Raw genomic sequence first — 11971 nt, 5'->3', positions numbered from 1 at the left:
ATCAAGTTCTCTACACACACACACACACACACACACACACGCACACATGTGTGTGCACATGCACACACCTACACTTTCATTAGAAATATGCTATATTTCTGACTTCACTCATATGAGGACTTTAAGATACAAAACAGATGAACATAAGGTAAGGGAAGCAAAAATAATATAAAAACAGAGATGGGGACAAAACAGAAAAGACTCTTAAATATGGAGAACAAACAGAGGATTGCTGGAGGGGTTGTTGGAGGGGGATGGGCTAAATGGATAAGGGGCATTAAGGGATCTACTCCTGAAATCATTGTTGCACTATATGCTAACTAACTTAGATGTAAATTAAAAAAATAAATACAAATTTTAAAAATAAGTAAAAAAAAAAAAAAAGAAGAAGAAATGGGCTATGTTTAACAGAAATCCCCTTGACAGAATTTATTTAATGAATTAGGTAGTAAACTTACTTCAAATCTTAGAGAAACTAAACTTCCATCTTGAGTGCTCATTTACCCCTCCTTTGTATATTGTTATAAAAAGAATGATATCTTCCTTTTATATAACATTTTATAGTATATAAAGCATTTTTCAGACATTATCTTTTGGATCCTAATTACAATCCTATAAGTACTTTATCCCTGCTTCCCAAATGAGAAAACTAAGGCTCTGAAAAGTGAAGTATCCTGCCCGAAGGCTTTCTACTCATAAATGGCAAAGCTAAGACCCTCTGGACCAAAATCTTAGGATCTTTCGACAATAACAGAGAGTCTTTGCTGTGGCTAATTATGTGATAATTACTGTTAGGTAAAGAAAGTATTTCTGAGATTCAGCAGAGTTTATCAGTTGTAACAGTTTATATTAAAGACAGTAGCACAAGTTGGAGCTTCAGATTACAACAGAATTATGGATGTAGACTGAATAATCTTTTCACTATTAACTGTTTCCTATGGAAAATTGGAACAAGCCTTTTTGTTGGCAAAACTGAATAGTTTGCTGCCTACGTTTTTGGCGATCGCCTCCTTTTCATCAGCAACATGAAAACACATTTGCAATGGTGTTACTGAACCAAAACATTTATTCATTCCTTTCCAACTTTTTTGGTGATATTTCCACCTGGGTTTCCCAGGGGTCTCTACAAATTGATATATCTAAACTAAACATTTCCTTCCCCAATCTTCCTTCCTCTTTAGCAATCCTTATCTTTATATGTTATCCTTCAATTTTCCCCTTCCATTTGTGGCAGATACCCTAGCTATCTACTCAAAAGTCATTTTCCCTTTTTTTTTTTCTTATTAATAAAGCCCTTTTTAGTTTGGGCACTAACGTACTCAGCCGAAATCAACTGTGTTTGCTAAACCTCCAAGCAGCTAGACGTGGCCATGAAGTACAGTCTGACCAATGGGATATAAACAGAATTGCTGGGTGCCATGTCTATAAAACCCCTTTTAGAAGACATCATCTTAGCTGGCATACGTTCTGCTTTTTTGCCAGTCTTCTTCTTCCTCTCTGGAATAAAAAATATATATATCTGGGTGAGTGCAAATCAACCATTGTTGTAACACAAGTGATGAGCAGGACAAAAGCCACATGTGAAGAAATACCTGAGCAGAAGAAAAGAGCCAGGGTCCCTGAAGACATCCTCAAGTCGCCATATTAGCCCTGGACTGCCCCCCTGCAGGCTTTCTAAAACAGATGACCCCTAAACAGCGCTGGAGTTAGGGTTACTGACATCCTTCTCGCTGCCCCCTCGTATGGTCGAAAATCCACATGTAACTTTTGACTCCCCCCAAACTTAACTACTAATAGCCTACTACAGACCAGAAGCCTTACTGATGACATAAACAGTTGATTAACACATATTTTGCATGTTATATATTGTATACTGTATTTTTATACTAGAGTAAGCTAAAGAAGAGAAAACCATAAGGAAAATACATTTATACTACAGTATTTATAAAAAAAAAAATCTGTGTATAAGTGGATGTGGCAGTTTTAATCCATGTTGTTCAAGGCTTGTATATAAGAAAAATAAATTTGTTTTAGAAATTGGTTACTCAGGTTTTTTGGTTATTAGCAGCTACTGCAATTTTCATAAATCATTAGTCACCTCAAATTCAGATGATTGCAATAGATTCTTAATTATTTTCACTGCCTCTAAATCATATTGCAAAATACTTCCAGATGAAATCTTTTTAAAACATCACTTTGAGGGGCTCCTGGGTGGCTCAGTTGGTTAGTTGTCTGACTCTTGACTTTGACTCAGGTCATTATCTCATGGTTCATGAGATAGAGCCCCAAGTCAGGGTCTATGCTGACAGCAAGGGTCCTACTTGGGATTCTCCCTTTGCCCCTCCTCCGCTCACATGCATCCATGCACTCTCTCTTGCTCCTTCTCAAAAATAAATAAACATAAAAAAATAAAACACCACTATATTCTCCATTTTTTTTAATGTTTATTTTTGAGAGAGAGAGCATGTGTGTGCGTGCGCTCTAGTGGGGGAGGGGCAGAGAGAAGGAGATAGGATCCAAAGCCGGCTCTGCACTGATAGCACAGAGCCCAATGCAAGGCTCCAACCCATGAGCTGTGAGATCATGAGCTGAGCAGAAGTTGGACGCTTAACCAACTGAGCCACCCAGGCACCCCTACACTCTCTATTTAAAAACATTCACCGAGGGGCACCTGGGTGGCTCAGTTGGTTAAGCATCCGACTCTTGGTTTTGTGTCAGGTCATGATGTCACAGTTCCTGGGTTCAAGTCCCGCTTCAGGCTCCAAGATGGCCATGCAGAGCCTGCTTGGGGTTCTCTCTCTCTCCTCTCTCTTCTCCTCCCCCACCACCTCAAAATAAATAAATCAACTTACAAAAGTTCACTGACTTCATTTGTTGTTTCAACAAATATTTCTTGGGTACTCAAGGACACCAAGTTTTTGGGTAATTTCAGACAGACTTCAGCTCCAATCTTATCTCCTGTTTTTACTAGTTGTGTGGCCTCAACTTTTGCAAACCTAACCAGGCACTGTCCTGGGCAGTGGCATATGTATAGTGGTGAACAAGAAAGACACAGCCTCTGTTTATATTCTAATGGGCAACATACAATAAGGTAATTTCAGGTAGTAATGGATGCTATGAAGAAAACAAAACAAGGTGATTTCTATTGATGAGAATTCTATAACTGAAGACAGGAGTAGGTCTCTTCTCAGAACTATTTAGACTACTAGTGTAGATTTTTACATACCTCACATTTAGATACCTCGCATCCAACTTTGGCTCAGGTCCTGATCTCACAGCTTGTGAGTTCAAGCCCCACATCGGGCTCTGTGCTGACCGTTCAGAGCCTGGAGGCTGCTTCGGATTCTGTGTCTCCTTCTTTCTCTGCCCCTCCCCCACTCGTGCTCTGTCTCTGTCTCTCTCAAAAATGAGCATTTTACAAAGTTTTTTAAAAAATGATGAAGGCTTAAATGGAAACAATCACTGTAGAACTGCAGCAGAAGTGACAGATATGACCTATTTTGAAGACAAGACTATCAAACCACAAAATGGATATGGGGTGATGGAAGAGGAGTTGTTGAGAATAAGTCTTAAGTTTCCTTGTGAGTGATTGGTAAGAAGATAATACAAGAGGATAGATAGGATTAAGGCCAAAACCAATGTATTTGGCTTAATTCCTCGAAATGGAAATGTCCAGTTGGCAGTTGGATATTTGGCTTTGGAACTCAGGAGAGAATCCTGAACTGGAGATATATTTGTGAGTCATCAGCAATGATCTTGGTTAAAACTCTGATAATCAGTTACAGCACTGAGACAGAACATGTGCAAACAGAAGAGGGCCATAGAAAGATTCTTAAGGAAAACCAATATTTAAGGATTGGTTGTAGAAAGAAAAGACCACAGAAAAAGTTGAAATGATGGGGGACGAAGGAGGAGAAGAAGAAGATACTGTATCGTGGAAGCTTTGGGAGAAAAGCAATCTGAAACCAAGTCACGGGGCTTAATGTTGTGAGACTTCATGAAAGGACAGAAAATAGTTCATAGGTTCGGCGATTAGGAAAGTGGGTGATCACCATGGGTCAGTTCAGCTCCTTTTAAGAAGATGCCCAGAGAGAATGAGACATACAAGAGATTTATTGCATTTAAGGTAATGCCTGTGAAGGATAAAAGAGGAGGGAGCTGGGGTAGGCAGGGAAAGTCTTCAGACAATGGTGCGATGATGATCTGACAGGTATAAGAAGAGAGAAGGAAGGAAGGAGAATGACTTGAAAGAGCCTCAGATTTTAGTCTGGGAAAGTCTTGGCCAGGCCAGTGGGGCGTTCCCCACAAGGATTGCCCATTCAAGGAGTCCTGTAGGGAGAAAACTGGCCCCACTCTAGTACCCTCACCATGTTCAGTCACTGACTGTGAGGTAGGGAGTGTGGGTACTGAGCATGGCTTCAGGGTTGCAAATGAAACGTTATGGCAGCTGGAAGCTGTCAGCCGGCTCCTCAGGTCAAGTTCAAGAACCTCTTGTCCCAGCTCTGTGGCTGCCAAACTGTTAGGGAGGTTTCAGAGGAGTCATAGGAGTGGAGGAGGTTTGGTGGTTGTGGGTTGACGAGTGGATGGGAGATGACGAAGTGGAGACCCTTCTTTCCTAACAATGTCAGAGAGTGGACGGAGAAAAAATAGAACGACAGGTAGAGGGATCTAGGGTCAAGGGAATATATTTATAGATGGAGGAATACCAACATCACCGGAGAATGGAATGTCAAGGACAGAACAAGTTTCCAGTCTTGAAGGACATGGGAGGAGGGGGAAGCGAGACTTGAAGAAAAGAGAGGGATTTTTCCTCTGAGTCTGGAGTGGAGGAAGGGAGAAGGATGCAGAGAGAGAGAGAGAGAGAGAGAGAGAGAATTTTGCGACATGGGGATAGTATTTGGGGTATTAAAGCCCTGTGTTATTTTTAATATTCCCGATTCACTGAGTAAATGAGTTAATGAATATAAAGTTGTTAGCACATAGAGATGTCCAGACACAAGGTGGTAGATGTAAGTAATGAGGAAAAGAGAAGAACAGATTTGAAGTCTTTACTATCACGTTAAAAATGAAAAGATCTGAAGAGACTTGTCTTTTGGTGAATTCCACCTGATACAGCTTTGAAAAATAAGATTCATTATACTCTGAGGAATTTCTAAAATGGCGTATCTTCTAACATCTAGTGTGTGTGTGTGTGTGTGTGTGTGTGTGTGTGTGTGTGTGTTTTAAATCATTTGCAATTTGTTTCTGTTTCCCATACAGTTTTGAAGTGAATTTGATATAAAAAGGGAACCAGTTTCTTGATAATACTCAATGCTTAATATATAGGGAAACAGTCACAATAATGGTGTGAAAGTATAAGATTTTAGCCTTTATGGAAGGGAATTTGGCAGCATATTTACCAAAAAAACCTTAAACAGTGTGCTTCCTCTATTGATACGATTTCATTTTTATGACTTTATTTTAAGGAAATTATTATACAAGTACTCAAAAATGTACTTCAAAAATGTTAACTGTAGCCAAATCGTTACTAGAGCCAAAAAGTAGGAACAACTGAGAGGTCTGAACTAGAAGACTGATTACAGGATGGTGCAATCATCACAAAATAACAGTAATTAACTTAGTGATGTGAATGAATACATAGTAACATAGGAAACATTAAATAAAAGATTTTACTAAGTGAGAAAACATAGTACAGAGATGTATACCTAGTATAATCTTGTTTGTGTAAACAAACGAAAGGTATTTAATTTAAATATCACTACAGACATTGATAAACCGCCTGGGCAACTTACATTTGTGTTCTGTCTGGGTAGTGGGATGATGGCGATTTTTTACTTTTTTCTTTTGGCTTGTTTCCATTTTCTACCATGAACAAGTGTTATTTATACCATAAGAAAAATAAAACCTGAATTTAAAGGAAAATGAAATAAAACAAATCTCGATCCTGTCCTCACCTACAGCCTTTAAGGGAAAACCCTCAGAAGCTTCCTTCAATGGGACATGTCTCTACCCATACTTTTTCTGTAATTAAGCTTGCTTTTTTTTCAAGCCTCAATATATAAGATAAACTAGTCTTATTTAATTCTATTTTTTGCTTTAGTTTTTAGCAAAAAAAATATATTATTTTGTTTTCTTTTAAAAATTGTTAATATGAGAGGCGCCTGGGTGGCTCGGTTGGTTAAGCATTTGGCTCTTGATTTCGACCTGATTTTGGTCATGATCTCATGGGTTTGTGAGATTGAGCCCCACATTAGGCTCTGTGCTGGCAGCATGGAGCCTGCTTGGGATTCTCTCTCTCCCTCTCTCTGCCCCTCCCCTGCTTGCATGCTCTCTCTCTGTCTCACTCTCAAGATAAATAAATATTTAAAAACATGCTTGTAAGTTGTTAATGTGAATATTTCAGCTACCTTATGGACTACATTAGCTGGAGCCAACCTGGAAACCTAACCATCACTTAGAATATTATTCCAATGGAAAACATCCAGAGTTCCAAATAAGAAATTTACAAACACTTTTAAAAGGGGGAGATCTCTTGTATTTCATTGAGTTAGAGAGATCGGTAACCTGAGTCTGTACAGGAAGGAGATGACAGACACATTACGGGAATCGGCTCTAAACAGATCCCTGCCGCCTGCCTTCTTTTGTCCAGCAAGCCCCTCTGTTCTGCTATAGCAGACCTCCCTGCCTGCTGTGAAACCTGCCGGGCATCCCCACCCTTTTCCAACCTGCCTTCCATCCCACCCTGCTCGATGCCCTCGGTCACTCATGGCTCAGAGTTACCAAAGCTGCCTATGGGGCTCAGGGTTGCCATGAGTGAACTTTCAGGATCAGCTTAATCTTTTGCTACATTTCCTCAGTGGGAGCAGTTCTGAGCTCATTACAGCTTCTGGTTTGGGAATATACCTCTTTTGCCAGCAGCAACCATGGGCTGTTTTTGTTACCCTGTTAGAGGTATGTAAGTTAGTTTTTACCTAAGTAGTCAGTTTTAGTTTGGCGTAAAACCAAACCTATGGAATTTTATGGTATTTTTTTCAGCCTCATTTTCCTGTCAGTAATAATTTCCCATACATGCCTAAAAATAAAGAAGTCAAATTTATAAGACTCATCCTTTTCCATGAGACAAACTGACTATTTCCTGCCTCTTGAATGGAACTGAAATTCAGCAATTTGCTTTCAACAAAACCATCTAAACTTCACAGCACACAGCGGTTCTGTTGGAAGTGAGAGGGAGGCAAGCTCATAGGATCCATGCCATGGTGATTGTGCTGAGTACTGTTTCAAGTATCTCTTTCCCCCCTTAAGCATATATCAATTCCTTTAATTTTCACAATAGTCTTTTAAGGAACTATTGTTACCTCCGTTTTACAAGAAGTTGACTTGCCCAAAGGCTCACAGCTAGTGGTCAGTGGTAGCCCAGGTATTCCGGCTGCAGCGTGGGGCCTGTGAACCACTGTGTTATATCCTGCCTCACCATTTAGTTGTACAATGACCATGACTGTACCTAGAGGGTACTGGGTTCTGGACTAGACGTGAGGGTATGACCTAGTGATTCCCCACTTGGTGATAGATGGTTGTAGAAGAAGATTGGTGACATCAAGTGGTATTTAAACTTTTTCTTATGAAATCTTCAAATTAAATCTTGAATGAAAGCCTAAAATGGAAAAACAGACAGAAGTGGACTGCTTCAGTTAAAGTAGGCCGACAAAAAAAAAAAAAATTAAAAAAAAAAAAAAAAAGAAAAAGGGGCGCCTGGGTGGCGCAGTCGGTTAAGCGTCCGACTTCAGCCAGGTCACGATCTCGCGGTCCGGGAGTTCGAGCCCCGCGTCGGGCTCTGGGTTGATGGCTCAGAGCCTGGAGCCTGTTTCCGATTCTGTGTCTCCCTCTCTCTCTGCCCCTCCCCCGTTCATGCTCTGTCTCTCTCTGTCCCAAAAATAAATAAACGTTGAAAAAAAAAAAATTAAAAAAAAAATAAAGTAGGCCGACAAAGGAGGAAGGCCTGGGCTCCACCCACTCAGGCTTTCCCGGAAGTCTTTATGGGACTGTAAGGGCTTGGAGAAACATGGTTTGAAAACAACAAAGTGGGGGCGCCCGGGTGGCTCAGGCGGTTGAACGCCCAGGCTCTTGATTTCGGCTCTGGTCATGATCTCATGGTTACTGTTTGTAGGTTCGATCCCCAAGTCGGGCTCTGTGCTGCCATGCACCGAGTCTGCTTCAGATTCTCTGTCTCCCTCTCTCTACTCCTCCCCCCTGCTTGCTCTCTCTCAAAAAATAAACATTAAAAAAAAAAAAAGGAAGAAAGAAAAAGAAAACTATAAGTGGATCAGGGGCACCTGGGTGGCTCAGTCGGTTAAGCGTCTGACTTCAGCTCAGGTCATGATCTCACGGTTTGTGAGTTCGAGCCCCACATTCGGCTCTCTGCTGTCAGCCCAGAGCACTCTTTGGATCCTCTGTCCCCTCTCTCTTTCTGCCCCTCCCGCACTTACATGCTAGTGCTCTCTCTCAAAAGTAAATAAACATTAAAAAAGAAAGAAAGAAAGAAAGAAAGGAAAGAAAGAAAGAAAGAAAGAAAACTTCTAAGTGAATCAAAGAGCAAGGGATCTAAAATCAGGAGACCTGGGCTCAAATGAAGATAAATCCATCCATTTTTAGGGGATTCAGTTTTCTCACCTGTAAAATGGAAGACCATTCCTATGCTACCTTGTTCTTGAGGATTGAATGAGATGAAGTCCGTAAGAGCACCACTTTGAACTCGCAAAGCAATATATAGTTTCCATTTCTACCGAGACCTGACTTAAAAAGGAGAACCCCAAGTGGCAATGAGGCATGAGACAGTTTCTAGTGCATCTTGGGTATCCCTGAGCATTCTCAGACCAGGAAGGAGTCAGAGAAGTCAGAAAAGCTGGGTAGAGTCTTTGAAACGATCACCAAATTCTAACGAAGAAATTTTTAGTGATGTCTCCTCAATAGAATAGAAAAGATGAGTAAGAAAACAATGCCTATCTGGTTCGCTACTAAACGTCCGGAGCAGTGGTGTGCCCAGGCACAATAGCAGGTATTCAGTAAAAACTTGCGAAATGAATTAGGAAGGAAAGTCATAAGGAAAATTGAGTGAGCCAACAAACCAAATATATTTTGTATATATATATACACAGAGCATGTGGCTCTGTGTCACGGTGGGATCCAAATGTGGTTCTCTGAGAGGAAATGTCACACCAGATACAGAATGATGGGATGCCACGGGCACAGACCTTGGTAATTTTAGTTCATATGCTATTCTAGAGTTTCATTTTGGACTTTAATTGTTAAATGTCAGACTCCTCAAATTCACGGGCAAAACAAGCATAAATTTATGAGAGTTCTCGATCTAATTTTGAAGAGGTCTTTAGACTTCATTCCAGTGATTAAAAACAAAAACAAAAACAAAACATCAGGGATATTGGGTCTCAGCTGTAAACGTGGAGAATCAATTTGTACTAAGATGTTTTAAAATAATGCACAAATTTCCTTTTTCAGACTTAAATATTCAGTGTAACTTGCATATCCGTAGTTCTAATAGAAAGGGTCATCGTGCCAGTTTTATCGCGTTCACAGAAGCCATCCTAGATTTCTTTTCCTAACTTGGATAACATTTCAGGCTCCAGTGCCTAAAGGTTCTAGGAGGCACCTGCTCAGTTCCAACCACATCCTCCCCCATTAGACAGTTGTGCTGGAAGCCACCTCTATCTTTAGAAACATTTTAGAAACATTTAATATCATTTTAACTCCCAACATTGGGTGAGTGTTAGGTCTCGTTCTCTTTCTACATGCCTGTAAACTGAGGGTACACTGTATTTATACTATTATTATTAAAATTTTTTCTTTAACATTTATTTTTGGGAGACAGAGCACTAGTGGGGGAGGGGCACAGAGGGAGACACAGAATGTGGAGCAGGGCTCCAGGCTCTGAGCTGTCAGCGCAGAGCCCGATGCGGGGCTCGGACCCATGGACTGTGAGATCATGAACCCAGCCAAAGTCAGATGCTTAACGACTGAGCCACCCAGGTGCCCCTATTTATACTATTATTTTAAGAAGAGACTAAGTGCATCCTTTTAAATTGAAAAATAACATGCAGGTTAATAAACTATTTTGGTGCAAGTGTGAAGTAAGTCATGGATACAAATTCTCCAGATAAGAATGATCAACTCACCAGGTTTCCTTCTAGTTCATGAATCTGAAACTTTTAATGCTCATTTTGGCACTGAAAAGGGTATTTGTTTCCTGTATTTCGTATGTTCCTAGAGGTCTAGTTTTCTTTTCTGGACCCCCTTTCATTGCTCAGAGTCAACTTTAAAGCAATACAAAGCATATTCTTCCCACTTGGATACTGGACATTGATCCTAGGCCTCAGGTCATGACAGGAGTTGGATACTCTCTGAAATGTCTTAGTTTTGCAAAGTGATCACTAGCATGGCCTCTTGGCCCCTTTACATGTATCTATGGATATAAATAACTCATGTAACTATGTTGTCCTTTTAATAACCTTCAGTATTGCTTGCTCTAAGGCAGAAATCTTAACAGCACGGAGATGCGTGGGAAGTCTCCACATATTTCAAAGAAACAAGCTTCTTACGCTACTTTTTCACCATTTGTCTCTTTGTAGCTTCATATTACCAAACAGAATTAGCAGCCATCAGCAGAATCCAGAAAACATCCTCTTCTACATTCTTTTCTCAGTTACCACCGGGTCCAATATTAGCAAACAACAAATGATGGTAGGCATAGGGGATCAATTTTAGGTGCAAATGCTTTAGATACACAAAGCCCATAATTTTTTTCACTTATATTTTATATTCTAAAATGTTTATATGTCCTAGTAGTCCTATCTAGAAACATATTTTGTCATTTAAATTTGCTTTTCTCAAGTTTAATTCAGCCAAGTATCAATATCCCTCTGCCCCCTTTTGAAGAAAAAGTGAAAGTAAAAATGATGTCTTTGGTAGAATAAGCCAAGATCCTCATAATCACAGTATTTCAGTGTTAGGTGAAAAATTCTAGGTGTGAAGTTTTTGTTTGGGTTTTTTTAGAACTATACCTCCTTAATTACAGTTGGGAAACCTGAAACATGCTAATTCACTTTCCTATTTTGCAAATGAACAAACTATGTATGGGCCAGAGTAGCAAAATTATAGTTGGAACCCATGTTCTTTGGCTCCTAGAACTATGTTCTAACGATACCAAGGTTGGTAGATAGACTGTGCAGTAAATGTGAAAACAGGAAAAAATATTTCCAAAGATAGTTTCAAGCACTTTATATTATTGTTAGAATTTGACATATAGCTATGGATCATGGCTATGAATCACCCCCAAGGTAAGAGTTTAAAAGCAGGCTTTGACATATTTTACACGGAGATAAAATGAGGAACTCAGATCTTCGAACACTGTCCAAATGTCACATCCAAAAATCTATAATTAGGGGCGCCTGGGTGGCTCAATTAAGCATCTGACTCTCAATTTTGGTTGAGGTCATGATCTCACCAGTTCATGAGTTCGAGCCTTAGGGCTTTGGGAGGACAGGGCAGACTGCTTGGTATTCTGTCTCCCTCTCTCTCTGCCCCTCCCGTGCTCTCTCTCTCTCTCAAAATAAATAAAAATAAAACTTATTTAAAAAAACAAACAAAAAAACCAAGTCTAAAATTAATATTAACTTTCAAGAAAGGCACTTCAGTAGAAAAAAGAATTATGACTAAGCAAAGAACTTCCAGTTTTTATTTTTTAAACATTTAACAAGAAAAACATTCAACCAAATTTTTAAAAATTAGGATGGATTAATTTACAATAAAATAGTCAACTTAAAATATCAGCCCCTTAATTTAGGGCCAAAGAGGCCAATAGTTCTGTTTAAACAACAGAATTGCACAATTGGTATTTTTACCTATATCTGATGGCACAGAAATATAAAAGTCATACAACTTTCACTGAGATCCTCCCTTC

This window comes from Lynx rufus, unplaced genomic scaffold, assembly GCF_022079265.1.
Source record: "Lynx rufus isolate CCGP_SWC_20201006 ecotype Redwood Valley unplaced genomic scaffold, mLynRuf1.p SCAF_2, whole genome shotgun sequence".
In the NCBI taxonomy this organism is placed as follows: domain Eukaryota; kingdom Metazoa; phylum Chordata; class Mammalia; order Carnivora; family Felidae; genus Lynx; species Lynx rufus.
The sequence above is the reverse complement of the archived record's forward strand: the minus strand, read 5'-3'. Positions refer to the sequence as shown.